Genomic DNA, 13,356 nt, shown 5'->3' with positions numbered 1-13,356 from the left:
CCTGGGCCTCCAAGCTTCCAATACTCCTGCTCCCGGAAGCTGGGGCTCAGAGCCTCCTGCAGCTTTCCAGAGCTCACAGCACCCTCTTTGCCTCTCTAGTCTCTTCCACTGGTCCTGCAGGGCCTTGCTGTCTCTGAAGGTCTCCCCAGGCCTCTAAGGAGCTCTTGGCTTCTTGCCTTTCTGCTGCTCTCTGGAGTACTTTGAGGCCAACAGCCCTCAGTGTTATGGCTCTATCACCATGCGGTCCACGCGGCTCACACTGCTCAAGATGGAAATCACAAATAGGCAGCAGGACCGCCTGGGTGAGTATAGGTCTTCCAGCTGTGTCCCTGCTGTGACACTTGTCAGCACCACAGCAAGAGTAGAGGCAGACAAATAGAACAACCACTGTTAAAAATACAGTGACCATTATAAATTCCTATCATCTTGTTTTGAAATCTTATATTGCTATTTTGTTGTTGCTGTTACTCTTATAATCCAAAAATGAGCCATTACATCCCCAACCTCGAGTCCAAAAATGGGGCAAGACATGTTTTTAAAAATCAGTGCTGATTTATTTTATCCTGGGCCCAGCGACACAATGCAGTTGGAGTTTGCAAAAGCTGTGTGTCTCCCTCAAAACTTTCCAGACTTTTTGTAGAAAGTACAGTTTACAAAGTAAGGGGTTATGGGCGTGGACCAGGAAATCTGCTAAGGAATGAGGAAGACCTTTGTTTTCCTTTGCAGAGGAATTAACAATCCTTTGTCAACTTATTTTAGCACTCAATTTTAGATAACATCTGTTGTGCAGAGGACAGCAATGGTTAACATATCAATTAGGTCAGGTTCTCAGGGCTTTACAATTATTTATAGAGGGGAGCACTGATTAACATATCAGTTAGGTCACCCAGAAAAAATGACGTATACAGAACAGTATGGCGGTGTTACAGGTACTTTGGTCATATAACTTTAGGCATGCCGGGGATTTAGCTCAGTGGCATAAACACCTGCCTGGCAAGTGTGAGGTAATGAGTTTGATTCTGGATACTGCAAAAAAAATTTTTTTAGGCACAACACAAACATAAGGAAGCTCTTTTTGCTAGTGTACAGCAGTTGCTGCTGCTGTCATCACTTTGCTTTTGTTGCTTGGGTTTTCTTTTTTTGTTTGGTTTGGTTTTTTGGCTTGTTGTTTTTCTGGTTTGGTTTGCTTCTTGGTTTTTCTGGGGTTTGTTTGTTTTTCCTCTTTAAAAAAATAATTAAAATCCAGACATGGTGTTGCACTCCTGTAATCCCAGCACTCGGGAGGCTGAGGCAGGAGGGTCAAATAAATAAATAATATATAATAAATAAATAATATATAATAAATAAATAAATAATAGCATCAAGTCAAGAAAAAAAGAGGGTAGAGGAGGGCAACTGCCAAGCTCCCCACAGAGGTGGGAGGGAGGCCCTGGAGCTAAGTGTCGGGGATACCCTGCAGCAGTGAAGCACGGTGAGGTGACAACTGTCAGCAGGGTCACATACCGTACTGGCCGACAGAGAGGAAAGAGAAAGGTGGGGCCGCCTTTTCTATCACAAGAAGAACTGGAATGGGGAAGTTGCTTTTAGATAGAAGGGGGTGACCGGTCCTTTGGTTTTTTGGTGGGCCGCGCTGGAAGCTGCAGGAACCAGAACTCCCAGGTGAGTGTGAATCTGCCCTCAGGCTGGACAGGATTAGAGAGCAAGCAGGAAGGAGACCTCGAAGGCAGGCAGGTGACAAGCTTTCGGAATCAGCTGCATTTTTTTTTTTTTTTGTCTTTTTCCTTTTTATCGGTACCAGGGATCGAACTCACGACTGCCTGCTTACAAGGCAGGTGCTTATGCCGCTGAGCTAAATCCCCAGCCCCTCAGCTGCATTTTAGTCTTCTCCTCACCTAGGAGTGGGAAACCTTCAAGGTCCTGTAAATCCAGCCTGGGTGTGTGAGTGTGCAGCCTGGGCTGGAGGCCAGATTGATGGTCGCCCTCAGAAAGGGTAGGCGGAACCCTGGGAAGAAGCAAAGCCCCACAGACGAGGAGGACTGAGCAGTTGGACAATGGGGTAGAGAAGAATCCTATAAGGGACACTGAGCTGCAGGGATGGGCAGCAGGGCCAGCGGGAGAGGGGAGCACAGAGGATCAAGCGCCCAGGGTATGGGACAGAAGGAGGCAGCTATGCGTGCCTTGCACACCCGACGGAGACCGGCATGGGATTAGCAGCAAGGAGCTGACACGGGGCTCCCAAGAGGCCTCTTCCAGTGGGAGGAGAAGGCAGCCAGGATGCAGTGTGACCAACAGGCACCATGGAGTCCACAGAGGCCACACTCCCCCCGGTGTGGCAACCAGGAGGAGGCAAAGTTGGGATCACAGAGGGCCAGGAAGGTTTCCACAGAGGAGTAGCCGGACTGAGGCTCACTTTGTCATTTTTTTTTTTTTTTGAATGAGTCAAAGACTTGAACCTGAAGAAGGATCAGAGAGGAGAGGAACACAGACTAGGTGCCAGAAATCTGAAGGGATGATGAAGGGGTGGGGCCCAGCAGGGCTGGCAGCATGGGCTCGGAGCTAGCTCCGACATGAGTTCCCGGGGAGAACCAGGAGGGCAGGACAAGAAGGACGGAGACGGAGACGAGAGGCTCCAGTCCCTTCACAGCCCCTGGCACACACTGGGCCACTATTTTTACTGTCCCTCCCCCACGAAGGACGTTTCTGTACTGCTGCGAAGAAAACGAGACTTCCACGCACCTCATGTGTCTCTGTGTCCTTTGAAAGGAATGGAGGGAGGTTTCTCACTGAATTCTGCCATCAGTCACCCCAGCAAGGCCTGCCCAGCGGCCCTTCTTCAGGTCAGGCCCTGAGAAGCCAACAGGACCTCACCAAAGCCAAGCATCCCTGCCCTAGCAGAGGCTGGGAAAGGGGTCGTGAAACTGTGAACTGGCCACAAGTGACGCCCTTGGCGTGCTCCACTTCCTGCGTGGAAGGCTTGGACCCACACCGCCATCTGGACAAAAAAGAAAGAGCTAAAAATAGTGGACCACAACCAACATGAAAATAAGAGGAAGGCACAGGTTTCTCTGAGAGGTTCCCATCTAGGTCTCTCTAGGGTGAGATTCTGACGAGCAATTAAAACTATGGAAATGTGACAAAGAGCGCTTCTATAATGGCTCCTATTTTCTATGTCATTAAATTATGAAACTCATAACTGCTTAATAAACTCAAATTACAGGTATGTATGCAGTGGATATCTATAGCACTTATATCCTTTCATGGATTTTGGTATAAAAAATGCATTGTTCTGCCTTCCTGAATTTGTCTGTATGCCCTTTTCTTAAAATGAGATCTTACTCTGATTACCACCCTCTAGCTCTTTCATTTCACTTTATATTACAGATCTAGTTCTGTGTCAGCACACACAAATCCTTCCTCTTCCTGCAGCTATGGGAAATTACATGTTTATCATGCCATATTTAATTTTGTCATTCCCCCAGAAAACAACCTGTAAAAAAGCTGCAGCAGAAATCTGCACATGTCTTTGCACTCTTGATTTTCTTAAATAAACTCTTAGACGTGAAGGCAGATCACTGGGTCAAAAGGCGTGTGCACTTTCATTCTGGGCAGTGATGTCAGGTTGTCCTCCAAACAGGGTCATGCCATGCCATTCTCCCACCAGAGTTTCTGTAAAGACCCTTTCACCACATGTCCTATACTGAAAGTTACTAATCTTCACATATTTCCTCACCTACAAAGGAACACAAAAGGAGCTCACATTACTAGAAGGGCAGAAGGAGACTCCCATGTTGGGGTTGAAGAGGTGGGAGGGTGGATGCCGAGGACCAGGAAAACATCAGGAGATGGCTGCTTGGGTGAGGAGGAACTGGGCTGGTCCACAAGGAGAAGCAACAATGAATTCATAGGAGACAGGAAAGTGACAGCCAAAAAGGTGTTATGAAGCCCATGCAGATGGTCTTCTGGTTTGGGAGCAAGAATCAAAAAAAAAAAAAAATCTGCATGATTGGAAAAATTTTGGCTTGGAATCAACCAAGCTTGTGTTATAACAGAATCACTCAGTGAGAAACAAACTTCTCAGGGCTGAGTGCCCACCTGCAGGTGCTGACTTGAAGGAGCACAGTGATGGGAAAAAACAGGAGGTTCAAGGTCACAGTTGGTTGGACATCAAGTCCAAGGCAAGGTTTCAGGACAGTGAGGGTGTCTGAGCCATACTGAGGGACCTGCTGATGGTCAGACTTTGGACTGCAGCAGCCCCAGCTCATATGGGACCTGAGGTGCTACCTGAGTCCCTTTCCCAGTCACTGGGACACCACACTGGACCCACATAGCTAAAAGAAGGACAGATTAGCTTGGCTCACAGTTTGCAGAGGTTTCCATCCATAGTTGGCGGGCTCCAAGGCAGGGCAGCAAAGTAGAGGGGCCTGGCGGAGAAGAGTTGCTCTCCACATGGTGAACAGGAAGCAGAGAAGGAAAGGAGGAGCCAGGAAACAGAGATAAACCCTTTCAGACCACGCCCACAGGGACCTACCTGTTCTGACCAGAACCTGCCTGCACAGATCAAGTCTGCTATCAGCCCCCATAACCCAATCACCTTGTGAAAGCCCCGCCTATGCAGACATGAAGCTCTTGGGGGCGTTTTAGTTCTAAGCCATAATGGGAGCAGAGAGACTCCTAAGTGCCCTGGAGCTGAGGTTGTTTTAGAGCAGCAGGTAGGGTCCTGACACAGGGTGCCATGTGGATCATCCACCAGGGGTGGCAACACAGACGATCTAGGCCACTTGGTCAGTCACAAGGCCTCAAAGAGGGTGCTTGAACAAGCAAGTGGCCCGGATGTTAGGTGTGTAAAGAAAGCCAGACAGCAGAGGGGTGAGGAACATAACTACCCGGAGAAGGCCTGGTCAGGGGGCTCAGTGAGTGACAGCAGGTGAGGCAGGGACCACCAGCGCCCCAAGGCCATGTGTGTGGAGAGGAGGGAGAAATAAAGAAACCCTGTGGGTGAGAAGCTTCATGAAAGCTGAGAATCTCGAGACATTGAGTAATAGAATGTGAACTCCATGAAGCACAGAAGAAGCTGGAGAGGAAACACACTGATTTCTATCCAGCAGTGCTGGGACACTGGAATGATGCAAATTGGACCAAGGTCCTTGGAATTAGGACATCGGAGAACAGCTAGAAGGATGGGAGGGTCTGCGTGGGACTCCAGGTGAGGTGTGCGGGTGTCGCACCATGGCTGTGCTTCCAGCAGTGTGAGAGTTACAGGATGAGTCTGTCCCTGTCTGTCTGGCATCAGTGTCCCCTGGCATGTCCCAGCGCTTCAACCAGTCCCCCACATGAGCTTGCAAAAGTTAGCTACGCACATTAAGTCTGATGCTAAGACGACATATAGGGTCTGTTTGAGGGTGTCATCTGAGAAATGTCGCATGTTGAGCATGAAGCGTGTGTCACCAGAACACAGTAAGTGCGCCATGAGGGCCGGCTGTCATTACTGACACTGGAGAAGGTTTCAACAGCTATCTCCACTGTGAAGAAGAAAACTTTCACAGCACTGTAAACGCTAAGTAAAACAAAAACTACCACGGCACAAGGACCATCTCTGCTTCCAGACAGAACCTTTCTAAGTGGATACAGCAAGGTGCTGGGAAAAAACCACCTCCACAGCTTCCATGGTTTCTCTCACATGATACCAAAAAAGAAAATCATACATTTTAAGTCTCTTAAGACAAAACTCTTTGCACTTTCTATATAGAGATAATAAAATCACAGTGCCCTCTGGCTTATACCCAGGTCGTGCTCTCTTCAAGTAAGAATAAACTGTATCAGATGAGAACAAGGGCAGCCTTGACCTTCAGTTCTAACACATGCTTTTGTGCGTGTTCGCTGTTCATCTGTTCCCCATGGGATTATTTGTGAGTGATCTGATAAAGATGTCCCTGTCCTGTATTTGCACTTGATACTGGGGGTCAGATAAATCCCCCCGCACACAGAAATTCTGGGGCCATGTGTTTTGGGCCCTTCCGTTGCCGCAGCCCTTTCCGACTTGCTTTGCCAGGCTAACACATGACGGTCCCTTGAGATTCAATTTCTCCCTCAGAGTTTTCTCTGAAGCCCTGCTATGAGCTGTCACCCACTCGAGCAGCCACCGGACACAGACACTCCCTTCCAACCGAGTCAGTCAGAAGGCGTGAGAGCAGGGTCCTCATTTCAACCCTGTTTGTTCTCCCCAACATCCACCAGTCACTTTACACACCAGGCCTATGGCCTTCAAAATGTGGGATCCGCAATATCAACACGCTGGGTTCAAGACGTAAAAAGACCTGACTGATGTGTCTTGAAATTTTGTTTTAGCTGCCGCTTCTTGTTTTTGTTCTTGTTCTTCTTCTCTTCCTCCTTCCTCTTTTTCTTCCTCCTCTTCTATTTCTCCTCCTCTTCCTCCTTCTCCTTCCCCTCCTCCTTCTTTTTCTTCTTTCTCTTCCTCCTCCTCCTCTTCTTCTCCTTGAAATAAAATGGATTTGGAAAAATAAAATAAAATAAGACAATATCTTGCTCTGTTAAAAAAAAAAAAAGAAAGAAAAAAGATGTAAAAAGAAAAACCAAATAGTAAACACCCCAGTTTGATGGGAGGATTTAAAAACGTGGCATTATTAAGTCAACTGGTCAATTAGAATCTAATTTGTAGTTATATAAACAATAAGGTTTAAAGGTGAAATAGTAGAAACTATTTCTGAAACACTCAGGACTATAAAAGTTACTCGACTATTTCAAAATTACATTTAATAAAGGGAATTGGGAGAGCTGAGTGTATTTGACAGCACAGGTTATGCTTGCGAAGGCAAGGAGTGGCCAGGACCCAAACTGACCCACAGGCAGTGTCTGGACACCTCAGGGACTCAGCAGTTGGTGAGGGTGTTCCTGATTATCTTCAATTCAGTTCTGCAAGCCTCACTCAGAGTGGGTGATGGTCTGCCCAGCCTTGGCTCAGGCAGGTCATATGATATGCTTTCCTTGGAGGAACCATCGTGGGGAAGGCAAACGCATATTGCCAGCTAATTTTCAGGCATTATTTATCCTGTCTGGGCAGATGCTGACCTAGGTGAATTCAGAGCTGACACTGCTGTCACAAGGCTGGGGCTGGTTTAGAAAGTAGGTCAGTGGAGGGTCACCTGGAAGGGCTATTCTTCTTTCTCCCCAACTTGCTGTCCAGCCTCTCCACACCCTGGCTGCCATGCAGAGAGCAGCTTGCTTCCCTCCACCACGCCCTTCTACCATGACATTCTTGCCGTGGACCCAGCTGACCATGGACTGAAACCACTGAAACCTCTAAACTGTGAGCCACGGTAGCCCGCTCCTCCTTTGTGCTGGTTTTCTCAGGTCCTTGGTCCCAGTGATGAAAACCTGACTAATACGAAAAGTTTATCTTTTTTTGTAATTTTTCTCCCTAAATAACAAACACACATCTACCGTGAGACTTGATGTAGACTCTGGTTCCTTGTTTGAGAAAGGCCCTCTCTCCCCACAATCATCTTACCCCTGCAACTCTTCTGTGCATCTCCCAAAGTCTATCCCGAACCCCACTGGCATCCAGAAGACTTTCTGAGCTTTATTTTTCCATCCTGGATGAGGAGACCTCTTATTACTTATTGTCTGCTCCAAGGTGGTTTTGCAAGTGTTGTACCCTAACCTGATCAAAAGGCCACAGTTGTTTGTTTTCTTTTTCTCCCCCACCTCCACCAGGGATCAAACTCATGACCTCCTGCTTGCCAGGCAGGCACTTTCGCCACTGAGCTAAATCCCCAGCCCCAAGGCCACCGTTTTTAAAGGGATGAATCCTGTCTGGTCTATCGTCGTTTCCCACAGTGTCTATCATGCTCCTAGCTTTCCAAGCACAAGTCGATGAATTTGAGGACTGAACTTCTGGGTTTAGCTCAAGGTATTCCCCATCAATTCTTTTTTAAAGAGAATTTTAAAAAAACAATTATAATGATACAGAATTTCAAAGCAAGATGATAGAAAACTAACAACAATTCTTACATTGCATAACGTTGTCTTCAAAATAGTTGCTCAGATTACCAGATACAGGCATGCAAGATTGATCAAACAAAAGCACTGTGTCTTTCAGTGAACTAACAGAACGAGTAGCTATGCTGCATATATCAATTTAAATATATATATATATATATCTCCCTTCCTTCTTTTCTCCTTTCCCCATCCGTTGTTCTTTCCTTTTGAGCAGTTTTTTTCTCTTTCACAATATCTATTGTACCTTTTGGCTCTTACTTACTCTTTGATACATTTTGACTTTACTTTAGTGCATAGTGATAGGCATGGGTCTAATTTCAGTCTTTGGCATGTGGAAAGCCAGTTTTTCCAGTACCATTTATTAAAGAAGCTACTTTTCTTCCAGTAAACATGTTTGGTCCTTTTGTCAAAGATAAGGTGGCTGAGTGTCTTCGTAGTCGTGTCTGCATCTTCTAATCTATTCCACTGATCTGGAGGTCTGTCTTTTTGTTTTGTTTTGCTTTTTGCCAGCACCATGCTGATTTTACCACAGTAGCTTTCTAGTATAATTTCAAGACAGGGATATGAGGCCTCTTGCCTTGCCTTCGTGGCCCAGGATTGCCTCTGTCTCTTCTGGTTCCAGATAAATTTTAGGAGTATTTTATCTAGATCTGTGAGGCATGCTAATGGTATTGGGATTGGGATTGCATTAGATCTGCATAACAGTTTTGGGAATATGGCCATTTTCACTATGTTGGTTTTTCCTATTCATGAGCAAGGAATATCTTCCCATTTTCTGAAATCCTCTTTGATTTCTTTTTTCAGAGTACTGTAGAGCTTTCACTTCATTAGATTGATTCCTAAGTATTTCACTTTTTTGGATATTACTGTGAAGGGTGTGCTTTCCCTAATTTCTCTCTCAGTGAGTTTATGGTTTGTGTGCAGGAAGGCTATTGATTTTTGAGTGTTGACTTTGTATCCAGCTATGCTACTGAATTTGGTTACTAAATCTAAAAGTCTTTTGCCCACCACCAATTCTTAATATTCTTTTGAGTTAGGCTTCACTTTATGCTGGGTTTTGTATTTGTTTGTTTTGGGGTGTTGTTAACGTGTGGAGATTTATCAGTGAAACTAATCTATAATTTGGGCTAATTGCCACAGTCCACACAGTCTTAGGGTTTACATGGTGAACCGCTTCCTGGCCTGACCTCCTTTAATACATGGGACAGCAACTCAATTAATCTTATTTTTCAGCACCCACCCATACTCTACCCGTCACTTGAGAGCTTTGAGATCAACTGAAAACAGTCTCTTGCCAACTGATTCTCAAAGCCAAAAACTCCTCTAGGGTCCTTTAATCCCGGAACTTTCCCTTCTTTAATGCCTTAGCTGTTTTCTTAGTTACAGCCAGCCATGCAAGGGAAATTAGCGAGGTCTCTGATACAAGCAAGAAGCCACATTCCAAAGAGTCAAGGTGAGCTCCCAAAATGATTTTCCCTAGTCCCTTGACACCTACCATTGATGGAATGTTTCTCAAACTATGCTGTCTCCCACGGGACCCCCAAGACTTTTGCTTTTCTGTGTACACTTGCACTACCTTTTTTTTACTAATTCCTTTTCTTTATTGCTTCCTGTTTGTACTTAAATGAAGCATCACTTTAGCCCCTACCTCATCCAAAAGCCTACGGAGTGGGAACAGCTGGGGTTTTCTGAGTCACTCTATTCCTTTCTCAGATTCTGCATCCTGGTCACAAACCTGGCCCACAGCAGGGGCTCTGTCAAAGCAGCAGCAGGACAGATTTTGCCAGCAATCCTAAGAAGACCTCCTTTTGCCAACCTGGCTTGCACAAACCCTAAACTTGGTGGCCTTAGCACTGTAGCTGAGAACTGACCTTCACTTTATTTATGGTGAAAATATGAAATGGCTTTGTGTGCCTTCAATTCATCCTCCTATTTTCTCTCACCTCTCAAAATTTCCACAACAATTATTTAAAAAACAGGGAGCTTGAGACTCAGTACTGAAGCAGGGTGGAGCTGTTCTCTCTCTCTCAGCTTGAAATGTTTGTTGGTGACCAACTCAAGCTAGTAAACAACCTCAAGTACAAGTTCAGCTTTTTCACAAGCCAAATTCATCACTTGAAGACTGAAACTGCAGGTTCCTGCTTGCCGATATCAGTTAGACAGCTTACATGACAACACTCAGCTCCACTGGGTGGGTGGACTGACCGTGAAATTTATCACCTCCTCCTGTGGTACAGACGTTAAATCAAAACAGAATTTTACATTAAAATCATTAGTTGATACAATTTTGCAGAATGTTAAAAACTCCCCAAGCCACAAACATTTCCACCAATGTGTATTTTCATGATCCCCTCGCTCCTTTGGTTTCTCCATGAATAACACTTGGCATGCCCCAGAATTTGCCTGCAGGGAACATACTGAAGCTTCTTGGCAATGCAAACTGACCTCTGTACTTATTTACATGTCATAAGCATTTTTATAAAATTCCTTCTCTAGTAAAGCAACTGTCCTTTTACGAACACAATCAATATTCACGGAAATAAGAACCAATCAACTACCCTGAGGATCTACCACTGGAATGGAAAGCAAGGTGTCCAGTGCATGGGCGGAGTCTTGGTTACTTTTCTCTTGTTGTTGGGACAAAATATCCAACACCCACAATGAAGGAAGAAAAGGTTTATTTAGCTTTCAGTTTGTAGAGGTTTCAGTCCATAATCAGCTGGCTCTAAGGCAGGGTGGTATGGCAATGGAGCAGCATCTCAAAGCAGCAGACAGCAAAAGCAGCCAGCGTAGAGGTAGAGAGAGAACAAGCCTCATTTTCTCCCTTATGATGTACACAGCCACGCCTCCCCTCCAGGGCAGGTGTAGCATTCACAAAAGCTCTGTGCCTTCCTTTTGCACATGATGAGGATATTTACAAAATAAGGATCCTGGCTCCCTGCTGAGTCTCTTAGTTGAACTTCTAAAATTTTCAGGTTGACACAGTGTATAAACTATAACAAGAGGCATTAAATCACAGCCACTGTTGTGATCAAAGTCATCAAGCCCCAGCTGACAGAAATGGAAGAGACAGCGTGTCAGGGGGAACTTAACTGAGCTTTTGGGTAAGTATGGAGGGTACAGGGAACTTGCCCTGTGTACCTGCAAAGGGACAGACATTGTGTCCAGTGTTGCCAGGAGCCAAGGCAAAGTTGGACACAGTCAAGCTGAGGCCTCCAGACCGGAGCACTCCAGCTGACATGTGGGAGAGGCCTGTCTACAGCTGCTGCTCTTACCCCTGAGGTGTGAGGTACTGCCGTGAACATGTAGTCATCTCCAGGCCGTCCAGATGACCTTACCTATGTCACCTTACCTCCAGAGGGATGTTGGGAAGTGTGGAGAAAGCCCTGCACCTGTCCACAGGGTAGGACAAATTGGTCAAGAAAGTGGTGAGACTGGATTCCAGATCTGCCTCCAATCCCAGGCAAGACACCTGGCCATTCTGCAACTACCTTGCCTCACCTCAAAACAACCTTCTAGCTCTTACCTTGTCTAAGTTGGAAATTCTCCACTTTATTTTACTTATTTGCGGTGGAAAGGGTACCGGAAATCAAACTCAGGGCCCTGCGCTTGCCAGGCAGGTGCTGTGCTGCTGAGCTAGGTCCCCTGCCCCTTTTCACTCTAATTAGCTCCATCCTGCTGCATTATCCACTTGGCTAATAAGCATGTTTTCACGGGCTACACTTCTTTTTCCAAAGATATCATTTTATCGGTGACCTTTATTCTAAAGAATCTACCTGCTGCCACTGCGATCCAGCAGGAAGTTTCAAGTTTATCTCAGAAAGTATGGAGTTTTGGGGCTGGGGATTTAGCTCAGTGGCATAAGCACCTGCCTTGCAAGCAGGCAGTCGTGAGTTTGGTACCGATAAAAAAGAAAAAGACAAAACAAAAAAAAAAGTATGGAGCTCCATTCCTGGGACATGTTAAATTCTGTGCCCAATGTAGTATTATTTTGTAAACAAAATGTTGTGGCAAACAATGAAAAGAAAAATGAAATTCTTGAAACCAGAATGTGATTTACCACCCCCCTCCCGCACACAGTTGGATCGGAATAGTTCACACCTGCCTTCTTGTTTTGCTGTTGAAAACATATTTGCATGGGCTTCCTCCCTGACCCAAACCCCAGCTGCGGCTCCAGTCCCAAGCCGGAAGGTCTTTCATCTTAGATATAGGGCTCTGGCTGTCAGTCTCAGGCCCCTGAGAGGCCAGGAATTCATCCACAGGATGGGTTTAGGAACCAACCTGGTTCCTAAAAGCCCCTCCAGATCTAAAAAACACCCAGCTGTGATTCATTTAAAACTGCAGTTGGTAGCAGTGCCCGAAAACAACACAAACCCAAAAGATACCTAAAATACAAAGATACCTAAAACCTAAAAGGTTTTCTATCCATGATTCAGGGCTAAGGTCAGATTACTTCTCCTCTGTTTTATGGCTGGCTCTCAGGCACACAGGGAGCTGTCTCTATGCTTGTCAGCCCCTGGCACTCTGCTCACACCGGGCTTCCCACACTGCCCCCTGGTGACTGTGTGTGACTTCTTGTGAGTCCTCTGGGCTTGCGCCCAAGACAGTCCCCAGACTCTAGATTGCAATGATCTATGTTCTCCTAACACGTCAGACTTCTCCAGTACAGTATTTCCTAGAGAGATCGCACATGGAGCATGGTGCCACATGCCTGCAATACTAGCATTGGAGGCTGAGGGAGGAGGATTTATGGGAGTTTGAGGCCAGCCTGAACTACACAGCGAGACCCTATCTAAAAAAGAAAAAAGGTCTGCCATCCCTCCCAGAATCGAGACAAACTTGCAGCGTCTGAGAATCCACACTGGACCTGGTGAACCACAATTTCCCGGGGTGAGGCCGAAGCCCTTATTTATTCAACGAACTTCCCTAGTGATTCCTGGCATGCATTCTTTTTAAATCTGTGGCTCTTTGAGCAAACCGATGTTACTGCAATTTTTTAAAAAGGAAAAAGTGTTAAGTTAAAGGCTTTTACCAGCGATATCAGAAGTAATTGTAACACTCGAAAGAGGGCAACGTGGAAGTGCCGGCGTGGTCAGTCTGCCTCCGCTGCCAGCAGGCCTAGGTGCAGCTGAAGGGCAGAGCCAGTTCGCGCCGCCCCACGCCGAGAAAGGGCTCCGCGTGAGCTGGAATTCGCTCCGTAGGCCTTGGTCATCAGGAGTGCTGACCAGCACCGACACCCCGGAGCGCGCAAGCGCCTTGGGGGTCTGAGGCGCCCGCCAGTCCCGTTACCATAGGCAACAGCGGTCAGCTCCACAAGTGACCACGACGCTAAAAGGCGGG

At 46.3% G+C, this 13,356-nt stretch overlaps 1 long non-coding RNA gene across 1 annotated transcript; it reads right to left on the bottom strand.

Annotated features, from left to right (window-relative positions):
* Positions 1 to 532: 532 nt before the first annotated feature.
* Positions 533 to 13,353, bottom strand: LOC134478741 (uncharacterized). The gene is made up of 2 exons (XR_010051576.1): positions 13,049 to 13,353; positions 533 to 6,492 (listed from the first exon to the last, which is right to left on the bottom strand). It is a non-coding gene; the product is annotated as an uncharacterized LOC134478741 (long non-coding RNA).
* Positions 13,354 to 13,356: the final 3 nt, after the last annotated feature.

Source organism: Cavia porcellus, unplaced genomic scaffold (assembly GCF_034190915.1).
Source record: "Cavia porcellus strain 051 isolate PalLab524CR breed Dunkin Hartley unplaced genomic scaffold, mCavPor4.1 scaffold_14, whole genome shotgun sequence".
Lineage (NCBI taxonomy): Eukaryota > Metazoa > Chordata > Mammalia > Rodentia > Caviidae > Cavia > Cavia porcellus.
This window is presented reverse-complemented; position numbering and strand designations above follow the sequence as displayed.